Raw genomic sequence first — 15,679 nt, forward strand, 5'->3', positions numbered from 1 at the left:
CCAATCTCAGGTATTTCTTTACAGCAACACAAATGGACTAAGACAAGTATGCACCCAGAAGTGAAACTGCTGGATCCCACAGTGATTTGATTTTAATATTTTGAGAAACTGCCAGAGCCAAAATGACCTTTTTTGTTTTATTTATTTATTTTTTTTTGAGAGGGAGTCTCACTCTGTTGCCCAGGCTGAAGTGCAGTGGTGCCATCTCGGCTCACTGCAACCTCTGCCTCCCAGGTTCAAGCGATTTTTGTGCCTCAGCCTCCCGAGTAGCTGGGACTTCAGGCGCGTGCCACCACACCCGGCTAATTTTTGTATTTGTAGTAGAGACGGGGTTTCACCATGTTGGCCAGGCTAGTCATGAACTCCTAACCTCAAGTGATACGCCCTCCGCGGCCTCCCAAAGTGCTGGGATTACAGGCATGAGCCACCATGCCCAGCCCCCAAAATGACTTTTAGGAAGAAACTATATAAAATACTTTTTCCACCTGTGCCATCAGCATCTGCCCTGAGGGTAGCGTTTCTACACTCAGTATTGGCCTGTGTGAATGAAGCTGTCTCACACCTTGGGGACTTTGCACACGCAGTTGCCTCCCCAGGAAGATCTTCGGCGGTGGCTGCACCTCCCCTCCCCGCTCCCCATTTCAGCTCAGACTGCACTGTTTCTGAAAATCCTTCCTGACTCTCCAAGTTTGGGTTAAGCCTCCTCCTTCGTGGGCTGTGCTTCGTCACCTTTATTCACATGTTGTTAAGGTACAATCCCTGCCGTCCCCCGCGAGGGATCAGCTCCATCGGGGCGGGGGGCAGGGCCTGACTCTCCCTTGTTCCTGGGCTCAGTGCCTGGCACACCATATGTATCAGAAGATTTGTTTAAAGTGATGGCGCCTGTGTTTAGCTACAGGCAACTTTCCCCAAAAGAAGAGAATTACTGTTTGAAAACAATAATTACCCACAGGCAGTTCCAGTACCTAACAGCTTCTCTCCAAATTGCAGGCGGTTTTAATGAAGCTATAGGTGAGGTATCTTATGGTAACTTAAGAAAGTTTGCGTGTTCATTTTGTTTTTTAAAATCATGTTCTGGCTGGGTGTGGTGGCTCACGCCTGTAATCCTAGCACTTTGAGAAGCCAAGGCAGGGGGATCACTTGAGGTCAGGAGTTCAAGACCAGCTTGGCCAACATGGCGAAACCCTATCTGGACTAAAAATACAAAAATTGGCCAGGCATGGTGGCATGTGCCTGTAGTCCCAGTTACTCTGGAGGCTGAGGCAGGAGAATCACTTGAATCCAGGAGGCAGAGGTTGCAATGAGCCAAGATTGCACCACTGCACTCCAGCCTGGGCAACAGATTGAGACTCTGTCTCAAAATAAATAAATAGATAAATAAATAAATAAAATAAAACAAAGTCATTTTCCTGCACCAAATGTCAACAAACCATGCCCCACACCCTAACCAGCACAGGTCTAACGAGGAAAACGTATGATAAGGTAAGGCAAGTAAATCCCACCCGCTTCTCTGCACCCCTCCCTAGACCAGATGTGAGGAGAAAAACACGGAAAAGACATAAAATTCCCCAAGATTTAGAGCCACCTAATTTTACCTGTTGAGTAGAGGAAATAGCAAAACCTCCCGGAGACATCTAAAACTGCACGTTATGTGAGTCCACGATCTTAAAAAAAAGAACTTGCCCCACGTGGTGAGTTCTCATTCTGCCAGGTTCTGCCAGGATTTGGTGATCCTGGATTTATCATCTCAAAGGCCTCTCGGGTCAGAGGATGGGCCTGGGAAGCTTCCAGTGGTAAAGCTCTGGGGACATTAAAAAAAGAAGAAGGCTAGGTGTGGTGGTTCAAGCCTGTAATCCCAGCACTTTGGGAGGCTGAGGCGGGCAGATCACTAGGTCAAGAGATCGAGACCATCCTGGCCAACATGGTGAAATCCCATCTCCACTAAAGATACAAAAATTAGGCTGGGCACGGTGGCTCATGCCTGTAATCCCAGCACTTTGGGAGGCCGAGGCGGGTGGATCACGAGGTCAGGAGATCGAGACCATCCTGGCTAACACAGTGAAACCCCGTCTCTACTAAAAATACAAAAAATTAGCCAGGCGTGATGGCCGGTGCCTGTAGTCCCAGCTACTCAGGAGGCTGAGGCAAGAGAATGGCATGAACCTGGGAGGTGGAGCTTGCGGTGACCCAAGACCGTACCACTGCACTCCAGCCTGGGCAACAGAGCGAGACTCCGTCTCAAAAAAAAAAAAAAAAATTAGCTGGGTGTGGTGGTGTGTGCCTGTAATCCCAGCTACTCGGGAGGCTGAGGTAGGAGAATTGCTTAAACCGGGGAGGTGGAGGTTGCTGTGAGCCAAGATTGTACCACTGCATTCTAGCCTGGCGACAGAGCAAGACTCTGTCTCAAAAAATAAAACAAAACAAAACAAAAAAAGAAATGCCAGAACAGGGTTATTAACACTTCTTTGTTTGAAATGTGGCATTGAAAAAATTAATGCTTTGTGCATCTCAGCAATATAAACTGGGCTGTTGGCGTGAGAGTGACAGGCTTTGGGATAAACGTGAATTCCTGGTGCACACGACAGTGGGGCCTGTAGGGGTCACAGCCTGCATTGTGAACGTGTGATTTGAGTCGCTCATTTGTGGAGGGGTCAAGGGCCCACATTTGTAGATTCTCCTCAATGTGAGGCCTGAGTGCCACCTCCTCCCGCAGCAAAGGCCCCAGCCTGTCTGTTTTGTGGCCTCCGTTTCTTCTTCTAAGAATTGAGGAGGCTAGATGAACAATGGCTTCCAACTTTCTGTTTTATTTTTAAAGTCACAGAGTTTTAAAAAGTGGATGTTTTGTATCCTTAGCATAAGCCGAGCTTCCTTCCTGTTGGCCCCACCTCCACCACTCAGCTCTGTCCCTGCAAACCCCAGAGTTGCTTCTAGGACCCATTCAAGGTTTCCCAGGATCACAGTATAAAAACCAGTGAACCGGAGCTACATTGCCCAAGGTTCTTACCGTGCAGTAGGAGATACGTTTTTACCTAGTGACTCAGTGCACATCCACAAACAGGTAACTTACAGTTTTACTAGTGAATATTTCTCGCCACAGGAAATGCATTCTCTTTTCTAGTCCACTGTCTTCTACTTCACTTTTAAAAAGCCAGCGGAAAACCACTTAACGATGCCAAAATCCACTAATAAGTGGCTGTCCACAGTCTGTAAACATGAGCTTAGAAAATCTCCAAGACACTAGTACTTCCAGTACTGACGATTTATGGCATTAACAAAGCTGTGATCCTGGTAGACAGTGACAGAGACCGCACCCCATCCTGTCCCCAGGGTGGGGTGTCCTACCTGAATCACCCCACTAGGAAGCAAATTCTCTGCACATCTTTGCCATTGAAACACCTCCTCTGCAAGAGCCAGGGTTTGGAGATGAGTATGCCAAATACCGATTTTTCTAGAGACCTGCACTTGCCTAACCCCATGCCTAATCCCAGGGAGATTTGGGGCAAGGGGCAGTGATGGTGGGGTGGCAGCACTTGGATGGGTTAAAACAAACACAGCAAAAATAAATAAATACGTAAAAGTCAGAAGAAACAAAGCTCTCTCCCTCCCTCTGTGTGAATTTGGGTCACACCCATCAGGCCCAGATAGCCATGGCTTCCATTTCTAAGAGTTCAGAGAGAATTGCTTTCCCAAACCCCACAGTGATGCAGGAAACTGGCCCTCTGGACTCCCACAGTGGCGAATCAGAAATGTCTTTGCACTTTGCACAGCGTCACAGGGTTTAGGCCAAGGGAATACCTGCTGGCCATCAAGGGGGTGGAAACACGTGAGACCCACAGGTTAGACCCTGTGTGAAGTCACTCATATTATCACATGAAGATAACAGGCACAGTAACGATGAATTGAAAAACCAGGATACGGGCTGGGCATAGTGGCTCTTGCCTGGAATCTCAGCACTTTGGGAGGCTGAGGTGGGAGGATCACTTGAGCCCAGGAGTTAGAGACTAGCCTGGGCAACACACGGAGACCTTGTCTCTATTTTTTCAAAAACAAAACAACAACAAACCAGGACATGAAACAGCTCAGCAAACAAAAACCTGAATAAAACGCCACAATATTAACGGTGGTCGCCAGCCTTCACGATGTCATCTGCTCGTTTTTACAAGGAACACGTACTTCTTTTGTAATTGGGGGACGAAAACAACTTTAAAAGCCTGCCATCCAAAGGCACATTATCAAGTCTGGCTAAGGGAGTGCCAGATAAATGCACTCACTAGCTCCTGCCATGGTGTTAATGCCAGTTTGAACAGACGGGACCTGGAAATGCGCAGATACACTCCTCAATGTGCACGCCTCATCTTTCAGGACCCTCAGCCCTCACTCCTCCTGGCCATGTCGCCACGGACACCACAAAAACACCTGGTAGTGTGGAGTGCAGAGAGAAAGGGGATCTTGGAGGGGGAGGGTGCTCTGTTTTGTTTTTCAAGAATCATCCTCAAAATCATTCGAGACAAACTCCGGAACCTCGGATTCGGGTCCCAGCTGTGATCTCAGGCGAGTCTCCTCTTCCCTGGGTCTTGGTCTCCCCAGTTGTCAAATAAGCAGAGTGGATTTTCTGATGGCTAAGATCCCTCTGGCCCTGATATTCTAAGATCTAAAGCTTCCAGCATTCAGGTTTAAGGGCTGCTAAGTCTGATAAATCCAGGGCAAGAGAGAATGTGGACACTTCAGGTTGCTCCGCCCAAGTAAACATCACAGATAGAAGGCGAGGGCAAACCAGCAGTGTTGAGGCGGGAGCTGAGGGGAGGTGGAGTCGAGGGTCAGGGGAGCTCAGGAGAGACCCTCAGAGGGCTACCTCTGGTCAGCATCTTGGGGCCGTCTGGGAGGGACAGGGCTGTGTGGCCTGGTACTGGGAAACCAAACAGGTGGCTTGTTTCTTCCAAACAAATGACCGGTTTCTTTCTCAGGAGCAAGAGCTCCCAGGAGGGGTGGCCATGGCAGCGAGGGCTCAATCCAGGCGAAGGGAGAATAAAACATTGGCAGGGTAGGCTGGGCCACCTGTCCAGCCTGGGGAGGAGCTCTACTCCACAGAGCCACTTGAAAGACTGAGAGGTTGAGAAACCTGGGGCCCAAAAGAGTCTTGGTCCTAAATGTGGCCAGGCCTCCTAGGTGAACACAAAAGACCCTAGAAGGGAGTCAAGGAGGGCTGGGTTCCAGTCCCAGTTCTGCTGCCGAACTGCTGTGTGTCCTTGGGTAAGTTCCATTCCCTCTCTGAGTTTTGTTTGTCAAATGAGAATGATGTTTCTGATGACCTGACTGTCCTCCGCACCTGAGACATTCTAGGATCTTCCTCTTCCCTCCAAGCAAAGGGAGACTTAAAGCATGGAGGAGGATATTCTCACAGCTTTCACGGCAAGGAGGATTCCTCCAAGCTTCAGAGCAGAAACAAAAGCGAAAGCAAAAGTCAGCGGCCAGAAGCAGCCCCCATACCACATCCCAAGTCAGAAGGCATCTAAACTTTTGCAACTTTCCCGGCACCATGCTTCTCGTTCCCATGACTCCCACCTTAATTTGGGGCTGGAGGAAGAGAATCCACACTAAAGCTCCTCACACTCTGGCCTCTTCCAGCCCAAGAGGTCTGAGGTGTTTACAGCCAGCCCTGCAGAGGGAGGGAGGAACACTGACCACAAACACATCCTATTAAAACGGGAGCCTCAGAAGCTCCAGCTGGCCTCTGCTCCAGCTTTCCCATCCCTCACGCAGACAGAGAAACTCCCAGGCCTCGTGACATCTGGAGCCAGAGAACCAGAAAGTCGCAGCTGGAGGGGCTTGGGTCCTGCCAATATCCCAGACACTCACTCACTACTTCTCTCTGGCAGAAGACCAGGCTGGCAGTCTGGGCCTCATGTAGAACCCCAGAGTCTTACCCTTGACCAGCAGTCATGAGTGAAGGCCACATATTACTCTCTGCTTCCTGTATTGGCCTCCCATCCAGCTCCCCCATTCATTCCCACCACCCCCACCAACCCACAGGCCAGCCTCTCTCTCCTAGGAGTCTTCTCCAGGATCCTCACCTACTTCCAGGCAGCCAGGATTATCTTCTTAATGTATGGATGGGATCAGATGACTTCCCTGCTTAGAGAACTTCAATGAAAGGGACATCTTTCTCCATGTCGTTCATCTTTGTTGAGCACCTAGAACAGTGCCTGGCCCACAGAAGGTGCTCAGCCAACATATGTTGAATGATTCCAATAAAGGCCCCACCTGTCCAGTCCAGCTCACTCCAGACCCTCCATTCCCTTTACATTTCCGCACCCTCCACTGCCTGAGCACCTTCCCCAGCCCGGCACACCCCAGGCACTCTTCTGTCTCTGTGCTTTTGCCTGTGCGTTTCCATCTGCCCAGACACCCTTCCTCCCCTGTCCCCTGGGGGGACTCCAGTTCCCTGATGAATACTCCAATACTCTTTTCTTAGCAGGACCTCCTGAGTTATTTCCTTTCTTCTGTTCTTGCATAAGCCCTGTGACATATCTTACTATAGAGTACTAAATGTGCTAGGCACAAATACCCCACCTTGCTGTTGGAGGTCATCATCCCATTTTACAGATGAAGAAACTGAGGCTCAGAGAGATCAGGTCACACAGCCAGCAAGTGGTGTGGCCTGACTGTATCGCCAATTCTGCAACACTTGTCATAAGTATCCCTGACTTCCTCCCTCGGCTAGGGGCTCCCTGAGACTCCTGGGCTCTGGATCAGTGGGGCAGACCCCAGATACCCGAACAGGGAGGCAGATACCCGAACAGGGAGCTGTCAGCTCCGAAGCCATGAGGAGCAGATTCACCACCAGCCTCCTCTCTTTTTCTTTGGCCTTTTCTCCTAGTCTGGGGGTACCTGTCAATTGGTGGAGTGAGATATTTGAAGGGACAGGGGCTCTGTCCCAATAGGTCAGGACCCTCCTGCGACAGGTTTCCGGGATGTGAAAGCTGTTCACGGTTCCAGGGCCAAAAGTTCCCTAGACAAGCTGTTCTCCAGGTAACCCATTCAAAAGGAAAGCCAGAAGCCGGCCGGCCCTAGAGGGGCAATCCTTCCACCCGCTGACCCACCTCTGCCGGTTCGGGTCCCGGCCCCGCCCACCTCGTCCCCGCCCACCTCGTCCCGGCCCACACCACTCCGGCAGCGCCCGGGTTCCCAGCAGCCAGACCTCCAGCTCTGTTGGGAAGGACCTGCAGTACCACGCACCGTCACAGGCACCTCGGAACGCTGCGCAGGGCACCCCAGGGCTGCTCCCTGGGGAAACCGTGGGGGAAGGGTCAGGTCTCTCGCCCCCACCCCTGGTTGGGAAAGAGACCATTATCCTGTAATGCAGACCTGGCACGCCGGGCCAAGCGCCTCCCGTTTGTGCTCTGATTTGAGATCAGATTTATGCGTAACCGAACTTACCGCGGAGTGCTTGCTGGGTGCTCGGCATGAATGCCCCGCCGCACCCTGGGACGTTATCATGTCCATTTCACAGATGAAGAAACCGATCGATGCGCTCAGGGAAGGACTTTAAATCCACTTTGCTCACGCCAGATTCTTTACCCCCGTGTTTGCTTGTAGAGCGACACACACACACACACACACACGCACACACACACGAATCTAAATCCCTAAAAGGACCCGACTTCCATACAGTAAGGGATGCGCGAGCAAAGCGCCAAGGTGGTTTCCTGGGACCTACTAGGAATTTCTGCTCCTAACCACGCGCTGAAAGCGCTTCTGACGAGGCCAAGGGTTCGAAGCCCGCCGGGCGGAGAGCACCTGTCCCCGCCAACAGGGGGCCCCCAAGGCCAGCTGCCTTCACCAGCCGAGGCCAGCTGGCCGGGCGCGGTGCCCGGGAGGCGGGAGTGTCCCGCACCGGCGGGGCGCGGTCGCAGAGGGTACGGGGTGCGGAGTCCTCCAGGTGGTCGACCCCAGACGGGAAGCACTCGGCGGACGGACGGACGGACGGACGGACAGGCGACCCAGACGGGCCTCGGCCCCCTTACCCGGCCGGGAGGGGAACGCACAGCGCTCCGCGGGAAGCGGCGGGCGCAAGGCGCGGCGGCTCAGACTCACCCGGGAGGCGGCGGGTCCGGCTCCGTCTCGGCTGGGCGGCCCGGGGCTGGGGGCTTCGCGACCCCCGCGCCCCACCCGGGCGGCCTCCTCGGGGGGCGCCGCGATCGCGGGGCTGGGATTCGGAGGATTCTCAGCCGAGGGAACGCGGTGGCGGAGAGGGCGAACTGCCTTCTCGGGGACCGCGATGGGGACGCAGGAAGCGCGGCCTGGGAGCGCCGGCGTGAGGGAGGGAGGGACCGCGGGAGGAGGAGGGCGGCGCCGGCCGGGAGCAGCCTCCAGCCCCGAGAAGCACCGCCCACCGGCCGACCCTACCTCCCGGCCCTCGGCGCCACCCCCGGGCCCGAGGCGAGGGATCGCAGCTGAGCAGGGCGGGCACCCACTCCCCAGCGTCCGCCGCTGGAGTACGCTGAGTGCGGGCCGGGGGCTGGGCCTAAGTTCTTCCCCACCCTTGCCAGCCGAGTTGGATAAGATGGGGCCGGGAGAAAATAGAGCCCTGCTCCCCCATCCTCCCTAGGGCCCAGATAATCGGTGTGCATGCGTGTGTGTGTGCGCGCGTGTGTGTGACGGGTGGTGGTCGGGGAATGTCTCAAGCCAGAAGTCCCAGGTTTTAGGGGTTTAAGTAGAGCTGGGAGACCCGCTTCCGTCCCACACCAGGTGCAGACGCCGAGGCACAGCTCCGCCAGCCTTTACCTGGCGAGACACTCACCTCTCCTCCTTCCTGGGGAGGCCACCGCCTCCTTCTCCCACTTCTGCCCTGGGCTGGTGCCCAGCGAGGTGAGTGATGGGCAGAAGTAGGGAAGGAGGAAGCAAGTTTTTAAAAACCGAGTCAGCTCACCCCCTCGTCCAGGGTCCCCACCTGATGCCTGGTCCCCAGGGAGCTCTCGGGCTCGCACGCCTGAGTCCCCGTCCAGGTGGGGCCCATTCCGGGTTCTTGCGCGCGGGCACTGGATGGGGGCGCGCTCCACCGGGAGCTTCCCCTGCTGAGGGCTCATCCCCAGCTTTGCCGAGAACTTTCCCGGCAAGGCACCGGCTGGCGTTCTCCCAGCCCGCGAGTGGCAGACGGGCAGCCAGTCTCTTTTCGGATCCATGGAGGCCCAGAGCTGCCGCCGAGTCCTGGCTCCGGGGAGGGCAAACCCGAAGTCTGCGCGGACGCCTCTTACCCGCGGTTCTGCCTCCGCCCCTTGGAGATTTGCCCTCGGAACCGCATTGCTCTGGCGCCCGAACTAGGGTGGGCTGGTTTCAGCCAGACCGCCAAAAAACGTGGATTCTAAACACAGAGGGAAGAGCCAGCTCCCATTCCCTCGCTCAACCTTAGATTTTTTTGAATTCCGAGAGAGGTCAGGCCGGGGTCCCCTTCTTGGGTGAGCGTCCAGCCCTTTGGAGTTCGAACACTGAGAAGCAGATAGGCAGCTGGCGGGCGTCACAGGATCGAGCCGAGGACCGAAGGCGCCTCCTACCGGGAATCCACCGCCTCCAGACGAAAATAGGCTGCAATCAAGTTCACTTCCAAAGGCGGAATTCATGGGTACATATGGTGTCCACGTGTGTATACCTGCAGAGTGGAAACATGTGGGCATTTCTCCCCCCACCCCGCTATTCTGGCTCCTTAACTTGCACCCTAACAGCTCAACAGAACCTTGGCGTCCACAAAAAGGCAAGTTTGGATCTGCCTTATGATTTGGGGGTGGGAAGACATTTGGGGAAACAGTCTCCATGTCTATAACAGCAACTGCTATTCCTCACCTACTTACTATGAACCACGCACGGGGTTACCACCGACATCCCCTGAACCATCTCATTTAATCCTCACAACCTGGGAGGTGGTTATTGGTCATGCCCACTTTATGGAAGAGAAAGCTGAGGCTGAAGGAGGTGAGGTCATTTTGCCCAATGAAAACACGGCTGGGAAGTGTCAGGATCTAGACCTAGGTTGGTCCACTCCAGAGCTTCTGCTCTCCCTCCCATAGCATAATTCATACTGTCTGCACATACTCTCCACGCTGGGAGAAGTTTCACCTTGCCTGGCCACCTGCAAATGCTGAATGAATATTTGTTGGATGAATGAAAGCCCCAAATAATAACCCATGATTTTAGCGAATGGGGAGAACCCTTTGTGTAGGCATGTACTTATAATAATACGCTCCCATTTAACAGCTGTGTGTATTCATCCTAAAGTTTAGACAATGCATGTGGGGACCTTCCCAGGCTCCAAAGGAGTGACAGGAAACAGTCACGTAGCTCTCAGATAAGACCAGGAATCTGGTTTTCATTTGACTCTGCAAGACGGACTTTGGAGAGGCCTGGGGTGGGGGCAGGAGGGTGATAATGTCAGAACTGCAGTCCCAGCTCCTAATCTGAAGGCAAAGAGCTGCTGTACTTTTCCATGCCAGGATCATCCCAGACCCGCCCCACTCTGCTGCAGACCCAACTGGGCAGGTCTTGTGTATCACAGGATATCATCTTCAAAGTGTTCCATTTAAGCAGGCTCACCCTGGCTGATCTGGGGAGTGGCTGACGAAATTCTCAGCCAAAGCTGAGGCCCAGGCAAAACTGAAGAAGCTACCAAAGAAAGCATGTTTCTCCTTATCCTCCTCCCCTCCACAGCCCTCTCCCTCTACATGTTAGTTTCTCTGACACTTCCCTACCTTTTATTGAACACTGTGTTTCACGTGCATGTCATACATTGTGTTACTTGATACTCAAAACGGCCCTAGAAGGAAGATTCTATTATTCCAGTTTTTCAGGTGAGGCTGTTAAGACTCAGAGAAGTTAGGTACTGGATCTGCTAGCAAGTGATAAAGTATTTGAATCTGGGGTCTTTGCAGGGCCCTCGCTCTAAATCACTCTGCTAGGAACCCCCTTGGGTGACAGGCAGAATAATAGCTTCCCAAAGATGTTCACAACCTGATCCCCAGAACTGGTTATGTGGCAAAAGGGACTTTGCAGATGGGATCCCGTTAAGGATGTTGGGACAGGGAGATTATCTTTTATCTTCCTGGTGGGTCCAGTGTTGTCACAAGGGTTCCTACAAGAGGGAGGCAGGAGGGTCACAGTTAGAGAGAGAGACCCGATGATGGAAGTAGAGATCAGAATGCTACAGTTGCTGGACAAGGATCAGTAGCCAAGGAATGTGGGCAGCCTCTAGGAGCTAGAAAAGGAAAGGAATGTAGTCTCAGCCAGAGCATCCAGAAGGAGCTCTTGGCATCCACAAAAAGGCAGGTTTGGGTCTGCCTTATGATTTGGAGGTGGGAAGGCATTTGCAGATCCGTTTTGGACATCTGACCTCCAGAACTGTAAGAAGATAGTTAATTGTGTTGTTCTAAGCCATGAAGTTTGGGACAATTTGTTACAGCAGCAGGAGGAAACTAATACATCCTGCAAACTCAGTCACCTAGGCAGATGTTCACTGCACCTGCTTTTTTAGCTAACTGTTCACGGTAAACCTCTGAAGAGACACCATGATATAGCCTACGTCATGGATTTAGAAAGAAGGCGGGATTCCATCACCTTCGTCTTTGGTTTCTGAATCCTCTGCCATTGTGAGCTGTGTGACCTTGGGCAGATGTCTTGTCCTCTCTGAGCCTCAGTTTCCTCATGTATCAAAAAAATTATTAGCATCTCTATGCTAATAATACCCATTTTCCAGGGCTAACTCGGGGATCAGGTGAACTAGTATGTGACAAAGTGCCCAGTGTGGCCTGAACATGAGTTGTTGGGAGCATTAGCCTGTCTAGTTCTGAAAGCCTGAATTCAAAGAGGAGAGGATGCTGTTCTGAGAATTCCCGTGGCATTACATTTTTATTCTTTCTGGCTGAATGGGTAAATAATGACAGTGTTTAAAAATATTCAACTGTCCCTGGTCAGTGACCAAGACCCAACTCTGTCATGCTACTGACTTTCCAGGCACATCAATGAAAGTGAGGCTGGAAAATCAGTTTATAGAAATAGATCATCATGCAGAACAACTCACACATGTGCTCAGGAATATACGTCCAAGGGTTTTCATTGCTGATTAATTGTAATGGTGAAAAATGGTCACCAACCTCAATGCCCAGCACTAGGAGCTATGCTAAGTAAATTGTGGCATAGACTCGTGCTGGCACGCTATGAAATCACCAGAAAGAATGAGGTAGAGCTATCTGATGTGAAAGAATGTCCAAGATGTATCATTCACTGAGAAGGACACTAAATGTGATGATACTATACAAATAGCTATTTATTTACTTATTTATTTATTTATTGAGATGGAGTCTCACTCTGTCACCTAGGCTGGAGTGCAGTGGAGCTATTTCAGTTCACTGTAACCCCCGACTCCTGGGTTCCAGTGATTTTCCTGCCTCAGCCTCCCTGTAGCTGGGATTACAGGCGTACACCACCATGCCCTGCTAATTTTTTGTATTTTTACTACAGACGGAGTTTCACCATATTGGTCAGGCTGGTCTTGAACTCCTGACCTCAAGTGATCCACCCACCTCAGCCTCCTAAAGTGCTGGGATTACAGGCATGAGCCACCATGCCCAGCTCACAAATGACTTTTTAAAAAGATGTAGACATATATACACACACACACACACACACACACACACACACATATATGTCTACATCTTTTAAAATGACTATGGGAGGAATCAAACTAAACAGGTTACCCTTAGAAACTGAGGGGTGTGTGTGTGTGTGTTGGGGAGGTAATTTTATTTTTCAGTGAGGATGTGTTAATAATAAAGTTGGCTGGGAACCACCCGTATTGTCCACTAGGAGCATATCCTCCTATTATCTGTCCCTATGTCCTCCCTTGCTTGCTCTGTTCTCTGCCATCTGTTACTCTTTTCCCTTGCTTGGTCCTGAGCAGGTCACTCTCTCTTCCTACTGACTTGTTTTCTGAGACAGGATCTTTCTCTGTCACCCAGGCTGGGGTGCAATGGCATAATCTCGGCTTACTGCAGCCTCCACTTCCTGGACTCAAGTGATTCTTCCATCTCAGACTCCTGAGCAGCTGGGACTAAAAGCATGCGCCACCACACCCGGCTAATTTTTAAATTTTTTTTTGTAGATATGGGGGTCTTGCTATGTTACCCAGGCTGGTCTCAAAATCCGGGACTTTAGTGATGTGCCTGCTTCGGCCTCCCACAGTGCTAGGATCACAGGCGTGAGCCACTGTGCCCGGCCCCGACTTACTCTTAATGTGGGCTCGTTTCTAAACCTGTGAGGAGCTGAGCAACGTTTCTGCTGTATGACTCTTGTGAAAGTCAGCAGTAAATCACATACGTGCACTTTCAACCTGGCCTTTCCTGAAACGGTGCACATGAGTCACCGGGAAGGGATGTGTCTTGCATGTAGGTTTCACTGGTGACATACTGGCCCAGCCCCGCTGAAGGTTGAATCAGGTCTGTGTGGCAGACAAATGATGCTCACGTAGCGCAAAGCAAAATTGGATAGTTGGACCATTAGTTTAAATAAAACAGTTTTGTCCCATTTCCTGAAAAACGTTGATTCTGGAAATGTGTTTCTACCTGATTTACCAGTGTAACTGGACGTGTGTAGACAGCCGAGAACGGAGCTTCTGAGGACATCATAGCACTGGGGTACAAGTTCTTGAGACCCCTGGGAACAGCCGGCCAGCAATTCTACCTCCCTATCACCCCATCTCCTCTTGTGCTGCAGCTTGTAGAAACTTCCCTTTAAGCCTCAGCATGATTGCAATTCATCTGGCTGCTTCTTAACTGGTGTCCTGCTCCCAAACCCTCCCCCTTTAATCCATTCTCTATATTGTAAAGTCAGCAATTCAGTGGGTCACCGCTGTCCCCTCATGCAGTCCAGCCTTCTCTGCAAGGACATGCCGGACTTCCGAAGGGGGTGGGCTCTTCTCATGAGCTCAGCCTCCTTACTCATCATCCCTCAGGCTCCATGCTCTCTCATCTTCCCGTGGGTCTCCTTTTCATCAGTGACGAAATCTTTCCCAGAAGCTCCCAGTAAACTTCCTTGATACCTCCTTTGCCAGAACTGGGTCATATGCCTGTCATGGGCAAGGACCCTCAAAATGGGCGTAGACTCTCAGGACTCACCTGGAGTCACCTGGGGGTTGGTGAAGACACCTGGACCAAATGGAGGCTTTGACAACAGGAAGGATGCCAGTGACTGTCAGAAGCCCCCAGCAGGTCCCTGCAGCAGGTAACCTCGAGCCCAGGGAACCTGCCACGTTGGACTGGCACACACTGAAGCAGGAAAGCCAACTGCAGAGGGAGAGGAGAAAGAAGCAACCTGGATTACTGCTGGCCCTCCAGTTCTCTTTCTCCCAGGTATTTCCTTTCCTGATGAGTTTCTGTTTCTTGCAATAAAAGGACACTAAGAGAGTCCCTTTGAAGCTTTGATAGGCAGCCGAGGAGTAATGCCAGAGGCCAGGCATGGGTGCCCTGGCCCTCTGCTAGTTAACTAACTGCCCAAAGGCCCTGTGTGATGGGATTCCAAGGAAATCCACTCACACCTTGGATAAGCCAATGACAACAATAATAGCAGCCAACCGTCATACAGTGCTGACCAGGGCCAGGCACTCTGCTACACACTGTCCAAGGCCTGCTGCATTTGATCAGGCTCATCACCACATGAGGAAGGTACTATGTTTCCCCTTTTCACAGATGGGAAAACTGAAACACTTAAGAGAGGTTAAGCAACTTGACGATGAACACTGAGCTGGCAAAGCTGGGGTCTGGGCATGGACCCAGGCTGCCTGGAGGCTGTGTTCTCGCAACTTCTCTACCCTGGCTCTCACTGGTGCTTGTGACACCCTTCAGATGGGACTCCTTGATCCAGGTGTGGAGAATGGGTCACAAACCTGGGGACAGAAGGGCCCAAAGGGAGCAGCAGTGACAGTATCTTCCATACCTGCCATAGTCCTGGTTGCCCACGTACTCCACCATGCTGCTGTAGTGGGATAATATTTCACTTGATATAAGTCTTTTTTCCTTCCTTTTGTTCTTTCCAGACAGTGGTTCTTCTTCAGGGGAAAGCCTCATCCAGCGGAAAAGCAGAGATGCTTTTGAGTTTCAAGAACCAATCCTTTGGCATTACAGGAGCCTGGGCTTTGAGTTTCAAAAGTAGAAGTCCCAGAGGCTTCTAGGAATAAACATTTGTGTCATTAACAAGACACCTGGAAGACTGAGCAAGATGCAAGAGTCATTTCCCCATGACCGAGAGGAGGTCAAGGGCCCTGGGCCAGGGGTCTGGGCAGACGATCTAAGGAGAGTGGATGAGTCACGATGAAGTGGGGCTAGGGAGGTGAGTAGTGGCCAAGCAGCAGCCCCACACTAGCTTCATAAGTGTGGCTTGCGGGCAAGCTCAGCAGAGCGCCTGCTCCTCCCCTACCAAGGCACAGATGCGGTGGGGGAGGGAGTAATTGGCAGAGGGGTGACGCAGCCTTGCAGAAGTTTACCAAGCTCTGCCAACATCTCCCATGTGCCCCAGAGGAGGGAGGAAGAAGCTGAGAGGAGGAGAAAGAAGCCAGGCACGGAGACTTCCAGGAGGCCTAGGCAGCTGCATCTGCCACCAGGAAGACAGAAGTGAGGCCAAGACAGCAGGTGTCAGGGGGCAC

At 51.9% G+C, this 15,679-nt stretch overlaps 1 protein-coding gene across 10 annotated transcripts in view; it reads right to left on the reverse strand.

Moving 5' to 3' along the window:
* TMEM51 (transmembrane protein 51) overlaps positions 1 to 12,567 on the reverse strand; it is a 75,537-nt gene extending 62,970 nt beyond the window's left edge. For 6 of the 10 annotated variants that reach the window (XM_077973622.1, XM_028839504.2, XM_077973620.1 and 3 more), the window contains exon 1: positions 8,095 to 8,316. The gene's annotated coding sequence lies outside the window, so the exon portion shown is untranslated. Of the gene's footprint in view, positions 1 to 7,437; positions 7,807 to 8,094; positions 8,317 to 8,950 lie in introns of those variants that run through there. The other 4 variants (XM_028839519.2, XM_077973623.1, XM_077973618.1 and 1 more) reach the window with 3 other exon arrangements.
* Positions 12,568 to 15,679: the final 3,112 nt, after the last annotated feature.

This window comes from Macaca mulatta, chromosome 1 (assembly GCF_049350105.2).
Source record: "Macaca mulatta isolate MMU2019108-1 chromosome 1, T2T-MMU8v2.0, whole genome shotgun sequence".
Taxonomy (NCBI): domain Eukaryota; kingdom Metazoa; phylum Chordata; class Mammalia; order Primates; family Cercopithecidae; genus Macaca; species Macaca mulatta.